At 46.8% G+C, this 24772-nt stretch overlaps 1 long non-coding RNA gene across 1 annotated transcript in view; it reads right to left on the minus strand.

Moving 5' to 3' along the window:
* Positions 1-641: 641 nt before the first annotated feature.
* Positions 642-24772, minus strand: part of LOC134956854 (uncharacterized) — a 108622-nt gene continuing 84491 nt past the window's right edge. The window contains exon 3 of the long non-coding RNA XR_010186235.1: positions 642-754. This is a non-coding gene — a long non-coding RNA (uncharacterized LOC134956854). The remainder of the gene's footprint in view (positions 755-24772) is intronic.

Here is a 24772-nt window from a genome sequence, read left to right on the forward strand (position 1 = left end):
TTCATCGGGTCTGCTGTACTCTGTCCCGCCTCTCCAGGCGTTAGTAAGTTGCAGATTTTCCCAAGTCTGTATTAGTGCAATTGTGTGCATTTGCTTCTGACCATGTATAGTGTAAACTTGCCCAAGATGAAGGATACAAACTGATGTAGTGCTCACTCTGCATCAGTCTTACTGTGAGCATAGTAATGAAGAACCACCAAACCTGTCCACATTTTCACTGGGCAGGAAGAAGCCACTTATACAGTAATAAAGCAGGTTACATGGGGAAAACAAGAACAGTACTGCAAAGGCCTATTCAAAATACAACCACCAAAGGTCACTAACAGACCAAAGTGGCACTTGTGTATATTAGTCCTGAATGGCCTAAATGATATGTTAAATAATCCTTTACCTACAGCAGCTTAGATGTAACTACCTGCCAATGGCAATGTATCGCCCCACATACTGTAGCATTACTAGATTCCTTTTAAGGTGGTCTTTCTTTATAACTCTGCTTTCCTCCTCTCTGCCTGTGAATCATAGTAACATCACAATGAACTCCCCCCCCCTCCATACTACAGTAATAAGAAAACATGTTGAAGCTTTGTTTCTTTGTCATGAAAATGTAATTCTCGAGGTGAACTGCTAATACGATGTGACAGAGGAGATGCTAACCTTCCATTAAGGTCCTGCTGACTCTCATCCATAATGATGCAAACACGATCGGGCCATTATTTTTATTGACGTCCAGATAACCCTTTTAGGCCTGGGTGTTCTGCACAGAATTGTGGGAAAAGGTAAAGAGAAAAGAAGATGACAATTGTTTGCCAATAAAAAGGTTTATGGCAAATCAAGGTAGAATGAATTATAACAATAACTAAATTATCTCTGATCTAGATGTTCTTATTTAGCATGCACAATAATTATTCATTAACATTATTACATTCCAAAGTGCTCTACAATGAGGAACAAACACAATAATGAAATAGACAAAAAAGTAAGGAAGCCCTGCTCACAAACAATCTGCAGTATAGGATAATGGGGGTCATTCCGAGTTGTTCGCTTGTTGCCGATTTTCGCTATGCTGCGATTTGTTGCAAAATGCGCATGCGCAAGGCACGCAGGGCGCATGCGCTTAGTTATTTAACTTAAAACTTAGCAGATTTGCTGTGGATTCTGCTGCGCTTTTCAGTCGCACTGCTGATCGGTGAATGATTGACAGGTAAGGGGTGTTTCTGGGTGGTAACTGAGCGTTTTCCGGGAGTGTGATAAAAAATGCAGGAGTGTCAGGGAAAAACGTGGGAGTGTCTGGAGAAACGGGGGAGTGGCTGACCGAACGCAGGGCATGTTTGTGACGTCAAACCAGGAACTAAACGGACTGAGCTGATAGCAATCTGTGAGTAGGTCTGGAGCTACTCAGAAACTGCAAAGAATTATTTATTAGCAGTTCTGCTAATCTTTCGTTCGCAATTCTGCTATGCTAAGATACACTCCCAGAGGGCAGCGGCCTAGCGTGTGCAATGCTGCTAAAAGCAGCTAGCGAGCGAACAACTCGGAATGAGGGCCTATAAGGGCTAAATTTACTAAGAATCACGTCTCACTCGTCTTTGCCCAAGAGTAAACATGGGTGAGATTGATCAGAACGAAAACACAGAAATTTATTATGCTCCCGTGTTTTAGTCAATCGGTCAATCATGCTTTCCGATGGTGTATGTATTCATGTTTGGCTGCCGTGTTTGTCGGCAGCCAAACACTCCCGAATATGAAGCATGCACAGATCAGTGAGATCTGTACAGTGCTTCTCTATTTAAATGTTAATAAAGGATCAAAAAATTAGAAAAAAGGCTCCCCCCACTCCCCAAGTATAACCAGCACAGGGGTCCTAGTTCAAAAAATACAGGGAAAAAATTGCATTGGACTCCCCTGCATTTTAAGAAGCAGCACCAGGCTTTTGGACCGGTCCTGCTTTAAAGATAATGGGAAAAAAGATGTAGGGGTTCCCTGTGTTTATAAAACCAGGGTTCCACTAGCCAGGAAGGTAATGCCACAGCCAGGGGACATGCTTATATTGGTCCCCGTGGCTGTTGCATTAACCATCCCCAACTAGTTAGCCCTGGCCGAGGTGTCCTGGGGAAGCGGGGATCCCCCAATAAAGGGGTCCTACCCCTTCAGTGCACCCAAGGCCAGGGCTGAAGCCCGGGGCTTTGCCTGACACCACTAGACTGTGGGTATTTAGTTGATAGTCCATCAGTGAATTTTTGTTTGTAAAAAATACTGTCTTTTACAGGAGGGATTACAGGTCCCAGCAAGACTCCTCCGCATGCTGGTATGTACTTGGTGAAACCAGAAGCACCAGCAGGCATGGTATTAAGTGCTCACTGGAATCTATAGTCCCCATGTAAAATAAATATAAAAAACCCACAAGACACACACCATGAAAGTAGAACTTTAATATACACTCTTACACATTCACACATACTCACCCACAATCCCTGTGGCCATTCAGTCCTCTTGTCCAGCAGCATCCACGATAACTGTGAAAAAAATCCATACTCACCTATTCAAAGTGTAGATTAGGTTTTCTTCATTCCAAGTAGGCATGCAAGAGGTAAAAAATAAAATAAACTGAACACTCGATCCAAAATGGACTGAGGAAGTGTATGTGTTAACACATACATTTCCTCTACGTGAATAACTGGCACCCGTGTGAGTCTTGTCATTATAAGGGAGACCCCAGCCAATCAGGTTGTGGATAGGAGAGTGTGTTTTGAAGGGGATTTGGATTGTGAAACAGGTGGGTATGGCCATGGGTGGAGCCATGTGGACATGGCTTTAGGGAGCTGTACTATATGTGAAGGAATCATTATCATGAGAGTGTGTTGAAGGGAATATGGTTTGGAGAAAAGTGGGCGTGGTAATGGCAGACGTGGGTTTTTTTTGTCCTGGAGTTTTTGGGAGAGGCATGTACAATGCATGTTTGTTTCCACGTGCACTTGCACACGTCAGTGTGCTGGCATAATTCATTTTACTGTTTAGCTTATTCTATAGAAATTTGGCAACTACAGATAACACAAATGGTTAGAGATCCTAAAGGTGCATACACATGGTACGAGTTGAAATACCGATATGGACAATATACTGTAGTCCATATCGGTAGAAAACATAGCACATATCGCGCCTTTTGACTAGAAAGTGTACAATCTTGTTTCTAGTATAGTCAAAATTGTACTGTATATAGTAAAAAATTGTACATAGCCAAAATTGCACCGTGTGTATAGTCAATATCGGTGGTTCTGGGCTCCGGGGAGTTCAAGGGTAATCGCAAATTCAAAATAGGCCTTTAGGCAGAATTGCACCGTGTGTATGCACCAATAGAGTATCACACATTTGGGTACTATCCACATAAAGATTATACTGTTATCCATTGCAGCCTATTCATTCAAGAAAAGTTGTCTACAAGAGAAGAGCAGAGGACATTTAAATGAGCCTTGTGGATCCAGAGAAACAAATACTGAAGAGCAATTTGATCAGTAGAATGAGAAAAAATATAAGACAGTATCCTGAAGGACTAAGGAATGTAGTGTTTATGGGGCCCAATTGCTCCCCTGCAATCTGTCCTCAACTCCACAGCTAGGCTAATCTTCCTCTCCAACCGATCCACATCTGCCTCTCCCCTTCAACAAATTCTGCACTTCAAACTCCTCACCATCACATACAAGGCCATCTCCCTCCCTCCAGCCCCGTATAGTCAGCCAATGACTGTCGCTTCTCCTCTGCCCTGGTCACTGCTTCCCATGCTCGAGTTCAAGATTTTGCCCGTGCTGCACCCCTTCGTTTTCGGGGAGTGGAACTGGAAAGGAAAATGCAGGCGTGCCCAGGCAAACGGAGGGCAGATGTCTGACATCAAAGCCGGGAGGAACATCGCTGGATCAGACGCACATAGATCCAGCCTTACTCCTAGGTTGCTGGGAACTTTGTTTAGCTTAGCAGGGCTGCACAAGCGATCGCAGCCCTGCTAAGCTAAAATACACCCCCCCCCCTCTCATAGGTGTGGATTAGTTGATCGCACCAGCAGCAAAAAGTTGCTGGCTGCGATCAACTCGGAATGACCCCCTATGTATTGAGAATTGTGATGCTCTTTGTTACCTGTACTCCATTTTTGTTATTTATTTACTGTAATGCTAAGTCTTGTCTCCCTGTACTGTCCTATGTACGGCGCTGCGAAACACTTGTGGCGCCTTATAAATAAAATGTAATATTAATAATAATTATTATTACTTTCGGTCTGCACCAAATATACAGATTGCTTATTTCTACAATTTGCATCAGTATGGAATCTTTATTCGCTAGGACGTACCATTGGTGAGTCACTGGGACAGGGGCTCTGCTTTTACTCATTTGCAGCAGGTTTAGGGGAGATGACAGCAGCTAGGAGATGTTCAGGTGTGTTCTCCACAAATGCACTATTCATGTTGGTAGCTTCAAAACCTGTATTCTCACATTAGCTGAAATAACTGCACTTTACCCTCATCAGATACAATGATACTGTTATAAAGATGTGGGAGGAGCATCTGATGTCTTTAATGGAGTGAAGAGATCAGGGCCAGATTCAGCCTTGGGGGTGCCTGGGGCACATAAAACAGGAGGGCCCAGGCAAACGGGGTGTTTAGATTGTGCATACCTTCCAACTAGAGATGTGCGGCGGGCACTTTTCGTGTTTTGTGTTTTGGTTTTGGTTCTGGTTCCATGCTCCTGTTTTGGATCTGGATTGGTTTTGCCAAAATCACCCTTTTCGGTTTTGATTTTGGATCTGGATGATTTTTGAAAAAACATAAAAACAGCTAAAATTACAGAATGTGGAGGTAATTTTGATACTACGGCTGGGGCGCATTAATAGAGGAGGAGGCCCGTGTTCAGCCTCCTCCGTTCGGGCCCCCTCCTCTCTGCTCGGAGCGCTGTAGAGTCTGAGCACTAGAGGGCTCAGACTCTACTGCACATGCAGAGATCTCAGGGAAAATGCGCGGCGGCCATTCTCCCTGAGATTTCTCTACTGCGCATGCGCAAAACACCGTGAAAATGGCCGCTGAGCCATTTTCACTGTGTTTTCACAACGATGCGGATGCCAGCGCTAGACTCTGGAGGGGTGAGTATTTTAAAAATTGGTGCAGTGTGTGCGGTGGGGGCCCCCTCTGGACTCAGGAGTCCGTGTGCACCGCACACACTGCACCCATTACAGAAACACCAGTGTACTACAGTATTATTAACCTTTCATTAACCAATACCATTCATTTCCACTCATTTCCAGTCTATTCTGAACACCTCACAATATTGTTTTTAGGCCAAAAGGTTGCACCGAGGTGGCTTTATGACTAAGTAAAGCGACACAAGTGTCCGGCCCAAACACCTGGCCCATCTAGGAGTGGCACTGCAGTGGCAGGCAGGATGGCAGATTTCAAAAATAGGCCCCAAACAGAACATCATGCAAAAAAAGAAAAAGAATTGCAATGAGGTGGCTGTATGACTAAGCTAAGCGACACAAGTGTGCGGCAAAAACACCTGGGCCATCTAGGAGTGGCACTGCAGTGGCAGACAGGATGGCAGATTTAAAAAATAGGCCCCAAACAGCACATCATGCAAAAAAAGAAAAAGAATTGCAATGAGGTGGCTGTATGACTAAGCCAAGCGACACAAGTATGCGGCACAAACACCTGGCCCATCTAGGAGTGCACTGCAGTGGCAGACGGGATGGCAGATATTTAAAAAAAAAAGGCCCCAAACAGCACATCATGCAAAGAAGAAAAAGAGGTGCACCAAGGTTGCTGGATGGCAAAGCGACACAAGTGTGCCGCACAAACACCTGGCCCATCTAGGAGTGGCACTGCAATGGCAGACAGGATGGCATTTAAAAAAAGTAGTCCCCAAACAGCACATCATGCAAAGAAGTAAAAGAGGTGCAATGAGGTAGCTGTATGGCTAAGCTAAGCGACACAAGTGTGTGGCACAAACACCTGGCCCATCTAGGGTTGGCACTGCAGTCCCACTGCGCTAATGGCGGATACCAGATGCACGTCTAACAACAACAGAGCTGTCAAGGCCTCAGTTATCTGCTTTGCAACAGGATGACTGTCATATTTCATCTTCCTCGCAAAGGACTGTTAGACAGTCATTTGCTTAGTTGAAGTAGTACAAGTGTTCTTCTGACTTCCCCTCTGAGATGACGATCGACTCCCAGCAGAAACAACAGCAGCGGCAGCAGTACGAGGAAGTGGATCTTGATCTTTCTCTATTTTATCCTCCAAATTTTTGTTCTCCATTATTGTTCTAGAGTTATATAACAAAATGCAGAAAAGGAGAGCATACCTCTACACCACACAGGGCAAACCCTGTAAAAACTATTTGGATTAAATATTAATAACCCCTTTATTTGGAGTAAATAATATACAGCACAGGACAGTACCACTCAACTTATATGGCAGCACCACTGGACTGGACTTATACGGCAGTACCACTGGATTGGATTTATACGCCAGTACCACTGGATTTATACGGCAGTATCACTGGACATATACGGCGGTATCACTGGATTTATACGCCAGTATCACTGGACTTATACGGCAGTATCACTGGACTAGATTTATACTAGAGATGAGCGGGTTCGGTTCTCAGAGAACCGAACCCACTTGAACTTCACTACTCAAGCCCGGATCCAAGCTCGGCTCGGGTTTCCCGCCTGACTCAGAAACCAGAACGAGGTAAAACGTCATCATACCGCTGTCGGATTCTCGCTGGGTTTTTATTCCATATAAGGAGCCGCGCTTCCCCGCCATTTTCACTCCGGCATTGTCGAGTGTAGAGAGAGGACATGTCTCCGTCCTTAGTGTCCTCAGTGGTAGTGTCTTGTGCTGCATCTGTTCAGTCACAGTGGTTGTGTCCTCTGCTGCCATATGTCCAGTGCTGCTGTATAAGACCAGTCCAGTGGTGCTATGTTGTGCTGCATCAGTCCAGTGGTGGTGTCTTGTGCTGCATCCGTCCAGTCACAGTGGTTGTGTCCTCTGCTGCCATACGTCCAGTGCTGCTGTATAAGTCCAGTCCATTGGTGATGTATTGTGCTGCATCAGTCCAGTGGTGTTGTCTTGTGCTGCATTAGTCCAGTCACAGTGGTGGTGTCCTCTGCTGCCATATGTCCAGTGCTGCTGTATAAGTCCAGTCCATTGCAGTGTGTCAGGTTCGGTCTGGTTTGTGTCCCCGGAGGGGGCGCTAGTGGGTCAGTGGAGGTAGGATGGAAGAATGAAGTGAGGAGGCAGTACTGGGTTTCTGCGCATGTGCACAATGTAGATTTATTAATAACAGAAAAGTCCAGATAATAATGCAGCAGAAAGTAAACAAACGAATGCAATGGAAATGACAATGGTAACGGCAATGGTAATGGCAATGGAATAGTATGGTTTGAAACTGAAAGTCTATGGCAGAGTTTGTAATGCAGAAATGGAACCAGAGTAATTAAGACGTGGAGCCAGCAGAGGTGAAATGATGGTAGCAAACCAGGTAGAAATGCAGGAGACTGGATGGTGATGTTCACTGTGCTGTTGGAAGTGCACAATCAGCATGCAGGCTGAATCACAGGTGAGATGACGGAATGCACCTGGAGAGGGAGTCTCTACTGCTGTAGGCTGGAGCACACTGCAGATGTAGAAGGTGTGAAGCCAGAAAGGTATTGCTGGTGCTGGTACTTGTAGTTCCACGGAAGTAACAGGTACAGGAGAATATCCAGGAACACAAGGGATCTGGAGACTGGAACACAGGGAACCACTGGAGGCTGGAACACAGGGAACCACTGGAGGCTGGAACACAGGGAACCACTGGAGGCTGGAACACAGGGAACCACTGGAGACTGGAACACAGGGAACCACTGGAGACTTGACACACCGAATGTAGCAGGAGAGCTGGAGTGATTGCTGGAACTTGTAGTTCCACAGGAACACCGGAACTGCTGGAACCTGGAACGGCTGGGACCTGTTGTTCCACAGGTCTAACACACAAGGAAATCTCTGAAGACAGAGGATTGCAAACAGGAGCCACCTGTTCACGGGATGTGACGTGTTGTCCAAGGCAATGTGAGAGAGCCACAAACTGGAAGTTATACCTCCTGCCCAGCAGTGATTGGACACAAACTGCAGGCAGAGATACTAGCTGGATTAGGTGTCCAGATCAGCTGTGAGTTAGCTGAAGCATTCCAGGCTGCAGAGGACTGAAAACCAGAACTGGAACAGAACTGAACTGCTGGGACCTGTAGTTCCACAGCAGTGATGCGATGGAAAATGCAGATTCCTGACAGTACCCCCCTCTTTTATGGGTGGGCACCGAACACCCACGCTGGAACTTGGAGGAACCTTGAAAAAGAACTTAGGAAAACACAAAAGCAGAGGTCCTCAAAAGTCTTCCCAACTTTCATCTTCAGAAGACAGATTTTCCTCGTCAGAACAAGTAGACCATTCAGGGTCATTTGAGACAGAATTTACTTCCTGGGAAAAGGCATAGCTAGGAAGGATAGAACCTCCCATAATGTAACTTGAGTCTTCATCAACAAACTCACTTTCAGAGTCAGGGTCCAGGTCTAGTGTGGTCATGGGAGCCTTTTGTTTAGGAACAACAGAATCTGAGACAATCTGTGGACCAGTGAATTTGAAGCTATATGAGACACCAGGACTAGGGTTTACGGCAGCATAGCCAACACTTACATCAACAGATGGTAGACTTTGAGCTGGTTTTTGAGCTCTCCAATTCTTGTAATTCTTGAAATCTCTGATACGTTGATTCAACAGAACCTGTTCGTGTTTGGAAGGAGTTGAGTCGAAAAACTGAGAACTGGAAGACTGATCAGAAGACTGAGCAGATGTTGAATCTGGGGAGTCAATACTTTCAGAAGTGTTGCTGTAGGATGGAGGCATGGAAGTATATGCAACTTTCAAATCTAAAGTCTGAGAACGTTGTCTTGACTTTGCAGCTTGGAAATTTTTAATAGCTTGGTCTAATGTATCCTGATCTTGCACAGACAGAGATGTTGGAGAGGATTTAGCAGTAGACAAACTGTTGACAAATTGGCCGGAATGCCCAGATGACTTTGACTGCATAAACTTTGGAGCAAACTCCTGTTTTACGGCTTCGCAGAAAGCGGGAAGATCACTCAGTAGCGGATCTTTAGATTCAATGAGAGGATTCGCCCAGTCCAATGCTTTACCTTTGAAGAACAGGAGGAAGTATCTGATTGCATTGGCTGGAGAAATAGTCACTGAAGGTTCAGACTCAGTAAAAGCGAGGTATTGGCTCGCCACTGCACGAAACTGAGCATAGTCACCATCAAAGTAGACTGGAGCTTTTGTATCTGGTGGACACTTGGAAGGCTGAATGTCAGTTGAAGTCTCGGAAGACAATGTAGGACACTTGAGAGTTGAGGACTGAAATAAGCATTCAGAAGCAGGAGTAGAATCAACTTGAAATGCTCGAGGGTGGAGAGAGGACGTCATCTCCTGGATTGACTGACGGGAATTCTCTGCTGAGGTTGACAGAACGCTAGAAGCTTCATCTTGGGGTGAGATGCGTAAAGCCTCCATCTGGGTTGAGGCAACTGCAATATCTGCAAGAACTGTAGACTCTGGACATAGCGACAGGAGTTGCTTACTTGAAACACTGGAGAGAACCACACCGGGTTCAGAGGAACTGGAATCGGCAGGAACCGACGAAGGTAGCTCAGCATTGGAAACAGAGCTACTCAGGCTGGCTGGAACCAGAGGAGGCTGATCTGGACAGACGGATGGGACCGGATTGGGTCCAGATAAGCTTGAACCGGCTGGAACCGGATTTGATATGAAGAGACTGGGATCGGCTGGAACCGAAGGAGTCCTCGGAATGACGGATAGGACCGGATTTGATCCGAGGATGCGGGAATCGGCTGGAACCGAAGGAGGTAGCTCAGCATTGGAAACAGAGCTACTCAGGCTGGCTGGAACCAGAGGAGGCTGATCTGGACAGACGGATGGGACCGGATTGGGTCCAGATAAGCTTGAACCGGCTGGAACCGGATTAGGTCCAGTGACACTTGACTCTGTATAGACAGAATCCGGATGTTCTGATGATTCTTCTTGGAGTGGTACTGAGCTGGTAGCACTCTCTGAAGTTGGCAAACAAAAGTTCATGTCTGTATCTGTGGCTTTAAGAATTCCTCCTGGGATCTTGGCCCTGGATTCCTCACTTGAGGCTGAAACTCCAAAGACCCCTCCTGGGGTTAATAGATCAGACACACTTCTTTGAGCTGCATGCCCGGATGCCACTTCTGGAACCTGAACATCAGATGCCCCACCTGGGGCTGTAGACACAGATGCCCCTTCTCGGGCTGTAGGCACGGATGCCCCTTCTCGGGCTGTAGGCACAGACGCCCCTTCTCGGGCTGTAGGCACAGACGCCCCTTCTCGGGCTGTAGGCACGGATGCCCCTTCTCGGGCTGTAGGCACGGATGCCCCTTCTCGGGCTGTAGGCACAGACGCCCCTTCTTGGGCTGTAGGCACAGACGCCCCTTCTCGGGCTGTAGGCACAGACGCCCCTTCTCGGGCTGTGGGCACAGACGCCCCTTCTCGGGCTGTGGGCACAGACGCCCCTTCTCGGGCTGTGGGCACAGACGCCCCTTCTCGGGCTGTGGGCACAGACGCCCCTTCTCGGGCTGTGGGCACAGACGCCCCTTCTCGGGCTGTGGGCACAGAAACTACTTTAGTTATGGGTAACATAGATAGTCTCTGTTGATTTCTGAACTTGGGATTGGGTCTATTTGTCACAGGACCCCAATCGTAGACTTTTTGGACACTCCTGTCCGGGGTAAAGGAACTTGAAACTGTAGAGGATACGTTGGAAGGTTTGTAGGTGAAAACACTGTGATGCTGGGACCTGTCACCAACTTTTGAGTTGCGGAAGGAACAGTCCTTAATAAGATGACTAGAACTCCCACAGTAAAAGCAGAGGTGAAGCTGCCTGCGATGGCGGCGTTCAGCTTCCGTGAGTTTGGAGCGCGGATAGCTCTGGAATCTGCCCTCTCTCTGCATAGGAGGAGAGACTTGAGTTTGTAGGAAGCTTGACACGGAGGTCGCACTAGTCTCAATACATTGAGCAGGACTCTTCACTGTATTTAAAGCACCACCTAGGATTTCTGGTATGATTGGAATGATTCTTGATAGCAGACTTTGAAGTTGTTCCAATAAATAACAAAGAGTGTTTATAAGTTCAGGTTTTACAGCAGAAGACAGAGGAGTCCTGAAATTTGCAAAGGAGGAAGTCGCCCTCTCAGTAGAATCAGTTGTGAAGGGTGTACCATAGGGCTGACTTGAGCGAGGTCCACCTACAGGAACGAATTGTGCAGAGGAAGTTGGAATAACTGGAACAGGAGTGACTTGAACTGGAACAGGAAGATCAGCAGAACTTGGAAGGGATTGCTGCAAGGTATCCAAACGGGTAGACATTCCCTGCAGAAACAGGATCACTTGTTGTTGTGCTGCCTCATAGCCATCCAAACGGGAGACCAGATTTTGTAAGGCCCCTGACCCCACATTCTGACCACCATCCGAGTCCATGGGCCTTGGACAAACTGTCAGGTTCGGTCTGGTTTGTGTCCCCGGAGGGGGCGCTAGTGGGTCAGTGGAGGTAGGATGGAAGAATGAAGTGAGGAGGCAGTACTGGGTTTCTGCGCATGTGCACAATGTAGATTTATTAATAACAGAAAAGTCCAGATAATAATGCAGCAGAAAGTAAACAAACGAATGCAATGGAAATGACAATGGTAACGGCAATGGTAATGGCAATGGAATAGTATGGTTTGAAACTGAAAGTCTATGGCAGAGTTTGTAATGCAGAAATGGAACCAGAGTAATTAAGACGTGGAGCCAGCAGAGGTGAAATGATGGTAGCAAACCAGGTAGAAATGCAGGAGACTGGATGGTGATGTTCACTGTGCTGTTGGAAGTGCACAATCAGCATGCAGGCTGAATCACAGGTGAGATGACGGAATGCACCTGGAGAGGGAGTCTCTACTGCTGTAGGCTGGAGCACACTGCAGATGTAGAAGGTGTGAAGCCAGAAAGGTATTGCTGGTGCTGGTACTTGTAGTTCCACGGAAGTAACAGGTACAGGAGAATATCCAGGAACACAAGGGATCTGGAGACTGGAACACAGGGAACCACTGGAGGCTGGAACACAGGGAACCACTGGAGGCTGGAACACAGGGAACCACTGGAGGCTGGAACACAGGGAACCACTGGAGGCTGGAACACAGGGAACCACTGGAGACTGGAACACAGGGAACCACTGGAGACTTGACACACCGAATGTAGCAGGAGAGCTGGAGTGATTGCTGGAACTTGTAGTTCCACAGGAACACCGGAACTGCTGGAACCTGGAACGGCTGGGACCTGTTGTTCCACAGGTCTAACACACAAGGAAATCTCTGAAGACAGAGGATTGCAAACAGGAGCCACCTGTTCACGGGATGTGACGTGTTGTCCAAGGCAATGTGAGAGAGCCACAAACTGGAAGTTATACCTCCTGCCCAGCAGTGATTGGACACAAACTGCAGGCAGAGATACTAGCTGGATTAGGTGTCCAGATCAGCTGTGAGTTAGCTGAAGCATTCCAGGCTGCAGAGGACTGAAAACCAGAACTGGAACAGAACTGAACTGCTGGGACCTGTAGTTCCACAGCAGTGATGCGATGGAAAATGCAGATTCCTGACACAGTGGTGCTGTGTTGTCCTGCATCAGTCCAGTGGTGATGTCCCTGTGCTGCTGTATATTTCCAATGATACTGCCGTATATGTCCAGTGATACTGCCGTATATGTCCATTGATACTGCCGTACAGTATATGTCCAGCGGTACAGTATATGTCCAGCGGTACTGCCGTACAAATCCAGTGATCCTGTAATATAATTCCAGTGATCCTGCCATTTAATTCCAGTGATCCTGCTGTATAATTCCAGTGGTACTGGCCAATAAATCCAATGATCCTGCCGTATAATTCCAGTGGTACTGGCATATAACTCCAGTCCAGTGATACTGCCGTATATGTCCATTGATACTGCCGTATAGGTCCAGCGGTACTGATGTATAAATCTACTGATCCTGCCGTATAATTCCAGTGGTACTGGCGTATTTCTCCAGTCCAGTGATACTGCCGTATATGTCCAGTGATACTGCCGTATATGTCCAGTGATACTGCCGTATATGTCCAGCGGTACTGCCGTATAAATCCAGTGATCCTGCCGTATAATTCCAGTGATACTGACGTATAAATCCAGTGATCCTGCCGTATAATGCCAGTGATACTGGCGTATAAGTCCAGTCCAGTGATACTACCGTATATGTCCAGTGATACTGCCGTAAATGTCCATTGATACTGCCGTATATTCAAGTGATCCTGCCGTATAATTCCAGTGGTACTGGTGTATAAATCCAGTGATCCTGGCGTATAAGTCCAGTCCAGTGATACTACCGTATATGTCCAGTGATACTGCCGTAAATGTCCATTGATACTGCCGTATATGTCCAGTGATACTGCCGTATATTCAAGTGATCCTGCCGTATAATTCCAGTGGTACTGGTGTATAAATCCAGTGATCCTGCTGTATAAATCCAGTGGTACTGGCTTATAAGTGCAGTCCAGTGATACTGCTGTATATGTCCAGTGTTACTGCCGTATTTGTATATTGATACTGCCGTATATGTCCAGCAGTAATGCCGTATAATTCCAGTGATCCTGCCGTATAATTCCAGTGATCCTGCCATATAATTCCAGTGGTACTAGCATATAAATCCAGTCCAGTAATACTGCCGTATATGTCCAGTGATACTGCCGTATATGTTCATTGATACTGCCGTATATGTTCAGCGGTACTGCCGTATAAATCCAGTGACCCTGCTGTATAATTCCAGTGATTTTGCCGTATAATTCCAGTGGTACTGGCGTATAACTCCAGTACATCGATACTGTTGTATATGTCCAGTGGTACTGCCATATAAAGCCAGTGATCCTGCCGTATAATTATAGTGGTACTGGTGTATAAGTCCAGTCAAGTGATCCTGCCGTATATATGTCCAGTGGTACTGCCATATATTTCCAGTGATACTGCCGTGTATATTTCCAGTGATACTGCCGTGTATATATACTTGTGTCGCTTAGCTCAGTCATACAGCTACCTCATTGCTTTCTTTTTCTTCTTGGCATGATGTGCTGTTTGGGTACTATTTTTTTTTAAGTGCCATCCTGTCTGCCACTGCAATGCCACTCCTAGATGGGCCAATTGTTTGTGTTGCTTAGCTTAGTCATGCAGCTACCTCATTGCACCTATTTTTCATTTTTGCATGATGTGCTGTTTGGGGCCTTTTTTTATATCTGCCCTCCTGTCTGACACTTCAGTGCCACTCCTAGATGGGCCAATTGTTTGTGTCGCTTAGCTTAGTCATACAGCTACCTCATTGCACCTCTTTTACATCTTTGCATGATGTGCTGTTTAGGGCCTAGTTTTTTTAAGTGCCACCATAACTGCCACTGCAGTGCCACTCCTAGATGGGCCAGGTGTTTGTGCCGCAGACTTGTGTCGCTTAGCTTAGTCATACAGCAACCTCTTTTTCATCTTTGCATCATGTGCTGTTTGGGGCATGGTTTTTTAAAGTGCCATCCTGTCTGACTCTTCTGTATAAATCCAGGGGTACTGCTGTATTAGTCCAGGGGTACTGCCATATAAGTCCACCGATTGTATAATTTTCTAAAAAATGACAGGGGCGTGTAGGAGTTGCTGTCAGTGGACTGAAAAATTACGGGCCACTTTCTACATTCAGCCACTGCATGTCACTACTAGATGGGCCAGATGGTTCTGTTGCTTAGCTTAGTCATAAAGCAACCTCAGTGCACTTCTTTTTCTTATTTGCATCATGTGCTGTTTGTGGGCTAGTTTTTTTAAAGTGCCATCCTGTCTGACACTGCAGTGCCACTCATAGATGGGCCAATTGTTTGTGTCACTTAGCTTAGTCATACAGCTACCTCATTGCACCTCTTTTACATCTTTGCATGATGTGCTGTTTGGGGCCTTTTTTTTATCTGCCATTCTGTCTGCCACTGCAGTGCCACTTCTAGATGGGCCAGGTGTTTGGTAGAGATGAGCGGGTTCGGTTTCTTTGAATCCGAACCCGCACGAACTTCACTTTTTTTTTCACGGGTCCGAGCGACTCGGATCTTCCCGCCTTGCTCGGTTAACCCGAGCGCGCCCGAACGTCATCATGACGCTGTCGGATTCTCGCGAGACTCGGATTCTATATAAGGAGCCGCGCGTCGCCGCCATTTTCACACGTGCATTGAGATTGATAGGGAGAGGACGTGGCTGGCGTCCTCTCCATTAGAATAGATTAGAAGAGAGAGAGAGAGAGAGAGATTGTGCAGACAGAGTTTACCACAGTGACCAGTGCAGTTGTTGTTAAGTTAACTTTTATTTAATATATCCGTTCTCTGCTATATCCGTTCTCTGCCTGAAAAAAACGATACACAGCAGTCACACAGTGTGACTCAGTCTGTGTGCACTCAGCTCAGCCCAGTGTGCTGCACATCAATGTATAAAAGCTTATAATAATTGTGGGGGAGACTGGGGAGCACTGCAGGTTGTTATAGCAGGAGCCAGGAGTACATAATATTATATTAATTTAAAATTAAACAGTGCACACTTTTGCTGCAGGAGTGCCACTGCCAGTGTGACTAGTGGTGACCAGTGCCTGACCACCAGTATAGTAGTATATTGTTGTATACTATCTCTTTATCAACCAGTCTATATTAGCAGCAGACACAGTACAGTGCGGTAGTTCACGGCTGTGGCTACCTCTGTGTCGGCAGTCGGCACTCGGCAGGCAGTCCGTCCATCCATAATTGTATAATTATATACCACCTAACCGTGGTATTTTTTTTTCTTTCTTTATACCGTCGTCATAGTCATACTAGTTGTTACGAGTATACTACTATCTCTTTATCAACCAGTGTACAGTGCGGTAGTTCACGGCTGTGGCTACCTCTGTGTCGGCAGTCGGCAGGCAGTCCGTCCATCCATAATTGTATTATTATAATATATACCACCTAACCGTGGTTTTTTTTTCATTCTTTATACCGTCATAGTGTCATACTAGTTGTTACGAGTATACTACTATCTCTTTATCAACCAGTGTACAGTGCGGTAGTTCACGGCTGTGGCTACCTCTGTGTCGGCAGTCGGCAGGCAGTCCGTCCATCCATAATTGTATTATAATATATACCACCTAACCGTGGTTTTTTTTTCATTCTTTATACCGTCATAGTGTCATACTAGTTGTTACGAGTATACTACTATCTCTTTATCAACCAGTGTACAGTGCGGTAGTTCACGGCTGTGGCTACCTCTGTGTCGGCAGTCGGCAGGCAGTCCGTCCATCCATAATTGTATTATAATATATACCACCTAACCGTGGTTTTTTTTTCATTCTTTATACCGTCATAGTCAGTCATACTAGTTGTTACGAGTATACTACTATCTCTTTATCAACCAGTGTACAGTGCGGTAGTTCACGGCTGTGGCTACCTCTGTGTCGGCACTCGGCAGGCAGTCCGTCCATCCATAATTGTATTATAATATATACCACCTAACCGTGGTTTTTTTTTCATTCTTTATACCGTCATAGTCAGTCATACTAGTTGTTACGAGTATACTACTATCTCTTTATCAACCAGTGTACAGTGCGGTAGTTCACGGCTGTGGCTACCTCTGTGTCGGAACTCGGCAGGCAGTCCGTCCATCCATAATTGTATTATTATAATATATACCACCTAACCGTGGTTTTTTTTTCATTCTTTATACCGTCATAGTCAGTCATACTAGTTGTTACGAGTATACTACTATCTCTTTATCAACCAGTGTACAGTGCGGTAGTTCACGGCTGTGGCTACCTCTGTGTCGGCAGTCGGCAGGCACTCCGTCCATCCATAATTGTATTATAATATATACCACCTAACCGTGGTTTTTTTTTCATTCTTTATACCGTCATAGTCAGTCATACTAGTTGTTACGAGTATACTACTATCTCTTTATCAACCAGTGTACAGTGCGGTAGTTCACGGCTGTGGCTACCTCTGTGTCGGAACTCGGCAGGCAGTCCGTCCATCCATAATTGTATTACAATATATACCACCTAACCGTGGTTTTTTTTTCATTCTTTATACCGTCATAGTCAGTCATACTAGTTGTTACGAGTATACTACTATCTCTTTATCAACCAGTGTACAGTGCGGTAGTTCACGGCTGTGGCTACCTCTGTGTCGGCACTCGGCAGGCAGTCCGTCCATCCATAATTGTATTACAATATATACCACCTAACCGTGGTTTTTTTATACCACCTAACCGTGGCAGTCCGTCCATAATTGTATACTAGTATCCAATCCATCCATCTCCATTGTTTACCTGAGGTGCCTTTTAGTTCTGCCTATAAAATATGGAGAACAAAAAAGTTGAGGTTCCAAAATTAGGGAAAGATCAAGATCCACTTCCACCTCGTGCTGAAGCTGCTGCCACTAGTCATGGCCGAGACGATGAAATGCCAGCAACGTCGTCTGCCAAGGCCGATGCCCAATGTCATAGTACAGAGCATGTCAAATCCAAAACACCAAATATCAGAAAAAAAAGGACTCCAAAACCTAAAATAAAATTGTCGGAGGAGAAGCGTAAACTTGCCAATATGCCATTTACCACACGGAGTGGCAAGGAACGGCTGAGGCCCTGGCCTATGTTCATGGCTAGTGGTTCAGCTTCACATGAGGATGGAAGCACTCAGCCTCTCGCTAGAAAACTGAAAAGACTCAAGCTGGCAAAAGCACCGCAAAGAACTGTGCGTTCTTTGAAATCCCAAATCCACAAGGAGAGTCCAATTGTGTCGGTTGCGATGCCTGACCTTCCCAACACTGGACGTGAAGAGCATGCGCCTTCCACTATTTGCATGCCCCCTGCAAGTGCTGGAAGGAGCACCCGCAGTCCAGTTCCTGATAGTCAGATTGAAGATGTCAGTGTTGAAGTACACCAGGATGAGGAGGATATGGGTGTTGCTGGCGCTGGGGAGGAAATTGACCAGAAGGATTCTGATGGTGAGGTGGTTTGTTTAAGTCAGGCACCCGGGGAGACACCTGTTGTCCGTGGGAGGAATATGGCCGTTGACATGCCAGGTGAAAATACCAAAAAAATCAGCTCTTCGGTGTGGAGGTATTTCACCAGAAATGCGGACAACAGGTGTCAAGCCGTGTGTTCCCTTTGTCAAGCTGTAATAAGTAGGGGTAAGGACGTTAACCACCTCGGAACATCCTCCCTTATACGTCACCTGCAGCGCATTCATAATAAGTCAGTGACAAGTTCAAAAACTTTGGGTGACAGCGGAAGCAGTCCACTGACCAGTAAATCCCTTCCTCTTGTAACCAAGCTCACGCAAACCACCCCACCAACTCCCTCAGTGTCAATTTCCTCCTTCCCCAGGAATGCCAATAGTCCTGCAGGCCATGTCACTGGCAAGTCTGACGAGTCCTCTCCTGCCTGGGATTCCTCCGATGCATCCTTGCGTGTAACGCCTACTGCTGCTGGCGCTGCTGTTGTTGCCGCTGGGAGTCGATGGTCATCCCAGAGGGGAAGTCGTAAGCCCACTTGTACTACTTCCAGTAAGCAATTGACTGTTCAACAGTCCTTTGCGAGGAAGATGAAATATCACAGCAGTCATCCTACTGCAAAGCGGATAACTGAGTCCTTGACAACTATGTTGGTGTTAGACGTGCGTCCGGTATCCGCCGTTAGTTCACAGGGAACTAGACAATTTATTGAGGCAGTGTGCCCCCGTTACCAAATACCATCTAGGTTCCACTTCTCTAGGCAGGCGATACCGAGAATGTACACGGACGTCAGAAAAAGACTCACCAGTGTCCTAAAAAATGCAGTTGTACCCAATGTCCACTTAACCACGGACATGTGGACAAGTGGAGCAGGGCAGGGTCAGGACTATATGACTGTGACAGCCCACTGGGTAGATGTATGGACTCCCGCCGCAAGAACAGCAGCGGCGGCACCAGTAGCAGCATCTCGCAAACGCCAACTCTTTCCTAGGCAGGCTACGCTTTGTATCACCGCTTTCCAGAATACGCACACAGCTGAAAACCTCTTACGGCAACTGAGGAAGATCATCGCGGAATGGCTTACCCCAATTGGACTCTCCTGTGGATTTGTGGCATCGGACAACGCCAGCAATATTGTGTGTGCATTAAATATGGGCAAATTCCAGCACGTCCCATGTTTTGCACATACCTTGAATTTGGTGGTGCAGAATTTTTTAAAAAACGACAGGGGCGTGCAAGAGATGCTGTCGGTGGCCAGAAAAATTGCGGGACACTTTCGGCGTACAGGCACCACGTACAGAAGACTGGAGCACCACCAAAAACTACTGAACCTGCCCTGCCATCATCTGAAGCAAGAAGTGGTAACGAGGTGGAATTCAACCCTCTATATGCTTCAGAGGTTGGAGGAGCAGCAAAAGGCCATTCAAGCCTATACAATTGAGCACGATATAGGAGATGGAATGCACCTGTCTCAAGTGCAGTGGAGAATGATTTCAACGTTGTGCAAGGTTCTGATGCCCTTTGAACTTGCCACACGTGAAGTCAGTTCAGACACTGCCAGCCTGAGTCAGGTCATTCCCCTCATCAGGCTTTTGCAGAAGAAGCTGGAGGCATTGAAGAAGGAGCTAACACGGAGCGATTCCGCTAGGCATGTGGGACTTGTGGATGCAGCCCTTAATTCGCTTAACAAGGATTCACGGGTGGTCAATCTGTTGAAATCAGAGCACTACATTTTGGCCACCGTGCTCGATCCTAGATTTAAAGCCTACCTTGGATCTCTCTTTCCGGCAGACACAGGTCTGCTGGGGTTGAAAGACCTGCTGGTGACAAAATTGTCAAGTCAAGCGGAACGCGACCTGTCAACATCTCCTCCTTCACATTCTCCCGCAACTGGGGGTGCGAGGAAAAGGCTCAGAATTCCGAGCCCACCCGCTGGCGGTGATGCAGGGCAGTCTGGAGCGACTGCTGATGCTGACATCTGGTCCGGACTGAAGGACCTGACAACGATTACGGACATGTCGTCTACTGTCACTGCATATGATTCTCTCAACATTGATAGAATGGTGGAGGATTATATGAGTGACCGCATCCAAGTAGGCACGTCACACAGTCCGTACTTATACTGGCAGGAAAAAGAGGCAATTTGGAGGCCCTTGCACAAACTGGCTTTATTCTACCTAAGTTGCCCTCCCACAAGTGTGTACTCCGAAAGAGTGTTTAGTGCCGCCGCTCACCTTGTCAGCAATCGGCGTACGAGGTTACATCCAGAAAATGTGGAGAAGATGATGTTCATTAAAATGAATTATAATCAATTCCTCCGCGGAGACATTGACCAGCAGCAATTGCCTCCACAAAGTACACAGGGAGCTGAGATGGTGGATTCCAGTGGGGACGAATTGATAATCTGTGAGGAGGGGGATGTACACGGTGATATATCGGAGGGTGAAGATGAGGTGGACATCTTGCCTCTGTAGAGCCAGTTTGTGCAAGGAGAGATTAATTGCTTCTTTTTTGGGGGGGGTCCAAACCAACCCGTCATATCAGTCACAGTCGTGTGGCAGACCCTGTCACTGAAATGATGGGTTGGTTAAAGTGTGCATGTCCTGTTTTGTTTATACAACATAAGGGTGGGTGGGAGGGCCCAAGGATAATTCCATCTTGCACCTCTTTTTTCTTTTCTTTTTCTTTGCATCATGTGCTGATTGGGGAGGGTTTTTTGGAAGGGACATCCTGCGTGACACTGCAGTGCCACTCCTAGATGGGCCCGGTGTTTGTGTCGGCCACTAGGGTCGCTAATCTTACTCACACAGCTACCTCATTGCGCCTCTTTTTTTCTTTGCGTCATGTGCTGTTTGGGGAGGGTTTTTTGGAAGGGACATCCTGCGTGACACTGCAGTGCCACTCCTAGATGTGCCCGGTGTTTGTGTCGGCCACTAGGGTCGCTAATCTTACTCACACAGTCAGCTACCTCATTGCGCCTCTTTTTTTCTTTGCGTCATGTGCTGTTTGGGGAGGGTTTTTTGGAAGGGCCATCCTGCGTGACACTGCAGTGCCACTCCTAGATGGGCCCGGTGTTTGTGTCGGCCACTAGGGTCGCTAATCTTACTCACACAGCTACCTCATTGCGCCTCTTTTTTTCTTTGCGTCATGTGCTGTTTGGGGAGGGTTTTTTGGAAGGGACATCCTGCGTGACACTGCAGTGCCACTCCTAGATGGGCCCGGTGTTTGTGTCGGCCACTAGGGTCGCTTATCTTACTCACACAGCGACCTCGGTGCAAATTTTAGGACTAAAAATAATATTGTGAGGTGTGAGGTATTCAGAATAGACTGAAAATGAGTGTAAATTATGGTTTTTGAGGTTAATAATACTTTGGGATCAAAATGACCCCCAAATTCTATGATTTAAGCTGTTTTTTAGTGTTTTTGGAAAAAAACACCCGAATCCAAAACACACCCGAATCCGACAAAAATAATTCGGTGAGGTTTTGCCAAAACGCGTTCGAACCCAAAACACGGCCGCGGAACCGAACCCAAAACCAAAACACAAAACCCGAAAAATTTCAGGCGCTCATCTCTAGTGTTTGGGCCGCACACTTGTGTCGCTTTGCTTAGTCATACAGCCACCTTGGTGCAACCTTTTGGTCTAAAAACAATATTGGGTGTGAGGTGTTCAGAATAGACTGGAAATTAGTGGAAATTAATATTATCAGCTTTATTTATTTTTTTAAAAATCACCCAGATCCAAAACCAAAACCAAAACACGAAAGGGTGGTTTTAGCAAAACCTATATAAAACCAAAACACGAGCGGGGAATTAGAACCAAAACCAAAACACAAAAAATGAAAAGTGCCCGCCACACATCTTCTAATTTATATGCCAGTACCACTGGATTTATACGGTAGTACCACTGGACATATACGGCAGTATCACTGGAATTGTACGGCAGTACCACTGGAATTATATGGCAGTACCACTGAACTTATACGCCAGTACCAATGGAATTATACGGCAGTATCTCTGGATTTATACGGCAATATCCCTGGAATTATATTGCAGTATCACTGGAATTATATGACAGTACCACTAGACATATACGGCAGTATCACTGGATTTATACGGCAGTACCACTGGACATATACGGCAGTATCACTGGACTTATACAGCAGTATCACTGGACATATACGGCAGTACCACTGGACTTATACAGCAGCACAGGGATACCACCACTGGACTGATGCAGGACAACACAGCACCACTGCAATATACTAGATTTATACAGCAGCACTGGACATATGGCAGCAGAGGACACCACCACTGTGACTGGACTAATGTAGCACATGACACCACCACTGGACTGATGCAGCACAACACAGCACCACTGAACTTGACTTATACAGTTGCAATGGATGTAGCAATGCGGCAGTACCACTGGACTTATACAGCAATACGGCAGTACCACTGGACTTATAAAGCAGCACAGGGACGTAGCAATACGGCAGTACCACTGGACTTATACAGCAGCACATGGACACCACCACTGATCTGATGCAGGACAACACAGCACCACTGCAATAGACTGGACTTATACAGCAGCACTGGACATATGGCAGCAGAGGACACCACCACTGTACCTGGACTGATGCAGCACATGACACCACCACTGGACTGATGCAGCACAACACAGCACCACTGAACTGGACTTATACAGCAGCACTGGACATATGGCAGCAGAGGACACTACCCCTGTAACTGGACTGATGCAGCACATGACACAACCACTGGACTGATGCAGCACAACACAGCACCACTGAACTGGACTTATACAGCAGCACTGGACATGTGGCAGCAGAGGACACCACCACTGTGACTGGACTGATGCAGCACATGACACCACCACTGGACTGATGCAGCACAACACAGCACCACTGAACTGGACTTATACAGCAGCACTGGACATATGGCAGCAGAGGACACTACCACTGTGACTGGACTGATGCAGCACATGACACAACCACTGGACTGATGCAGCACAACACAGCACCACTGAACTGGACTTATACAGTAGCACTGGACATATTGCAGCAGAGGACACAACCACTGTGACTGGACTGATGCAGCACAAGACACCGCCTCTGGACTGATGCAGCACAAAACAGCACCACTGGACTGGACTTATACAGCAGAAGTGGACATATGGCAGCAGAGGACACAACCACTGTGACTGGACTGATGCAGCACAAGACACTACCACTGTACTGATGCAGGACAACACAGCACCACTGCACTGGACTTATACAGCTACACTGTGACTGGACTGATGCAGCATAAGACACTACACTGGACTGAGCAGCACAAGACAGCACTGGAATCGCCACCCCACTTTCCCTCCCGCCCAGACACTGAGAATGGAGACATGTCCTCTCGCTACACTCTCCAGGACTGGAGTGAAAATGGTGGCGACGCGCGACTCCTTATATGGAATAAAAAACCCGAGAGAATCCGACAGCGGGATGATGACGTTTTGCCTCATTCTGGTTTCCGAGTCAGGCAGGAAAACCTGATCCGGGCTCGGATCCATGCTCGGGTCCAAGCTCGGGTAGGGAAGTTCGGGGGGGTTCGGATCTCAGGGAACTGAACCCGCTCATCTCTACTTCCAACATGACCCATTCCAGGATGGACAAAATGCTCTCTACCTGAACTTCCCTCTTAATATATGACTAGTGTCACCTGTGTTGAATTATTTAATTGATAAGAAAGGTGTTTCAACACAGGTGATTGCAATCATAGAAACATAGAATTTGACGTCAGATAAGAACCACTTGGCCCATCTAGTCTGCCCTTAAGAAGGAAGTTCAGATAGAGAGCATTTGTTCCTCCTGAAACAACTAATGTTAGGATGTATGGATTGTGTATAATCAATTTAAACTAATGGTGTATATTTAATTAATAGTTTAATAATGCCTGGGTACTGTTTATAGCTCAATCTAATTGAAAGACAACTGTTTTATAAGATTTTCTTGTAGTGGAACAAAGATCTCGGGGCCTCTTTATCACCATCCGCATCCAGGATGCGGATGACAGGTGATAAAATCGCCCAAACTCGCACTGTGATAATTGATTGTATCGCATGGATGTATCAATTATTGCATGCAGGGACAGAGCTTGCAGTCAAGCTCTGTCCCTGCGATGACACTCCGCAGCAGCATCGGGGTATTTTTCGAAAAAAATACCCCAATGTCCTGCTGCGCATGAGCTGCCTCCGCTGCTACCGCCGCTGTCCAGTCGACCACCCCGTGGCGACTACCCGTGCGTGCCACGGGCCCCCCTCCCTAGCAGATCAATATACTTACCAGTCCAGAGAGCCGGTCCGCGCTGCTCTTCCTGGGCTGCCAGTCCAGAGCCTGTGCGCTGCAGTGACCCCGCTTTGCAGCATCAGTTTACTGCACCGTGGTCCCACTGCAGCACATGGGGGACCCGGCGCCCGGCAGCGCTCAGCGGAGCAGCGGACACCGGCTCCTTGGACACTTGAGTATGGTTTTGGGTTTTTTTTATACATTTTTTTTTACACTCTGATCATCTTGGGTGTCCATGGGACACACAGAG

The sequence above is a fragment of the Pseudophryne corroboree genome, chromosome 9, assembly GCF_028390025.1.
Source record: "Pseudophryne corroboree isolate aPseCor3 chromosome 9, aPseCor3.hap2, whole genome shotgun sequence".
NCBI lineage: Eukaryota > Metazoa > Chordata > Amphibia > Anura > Myobatrachidae > Pseudophryne > Pseudophryne corroboree.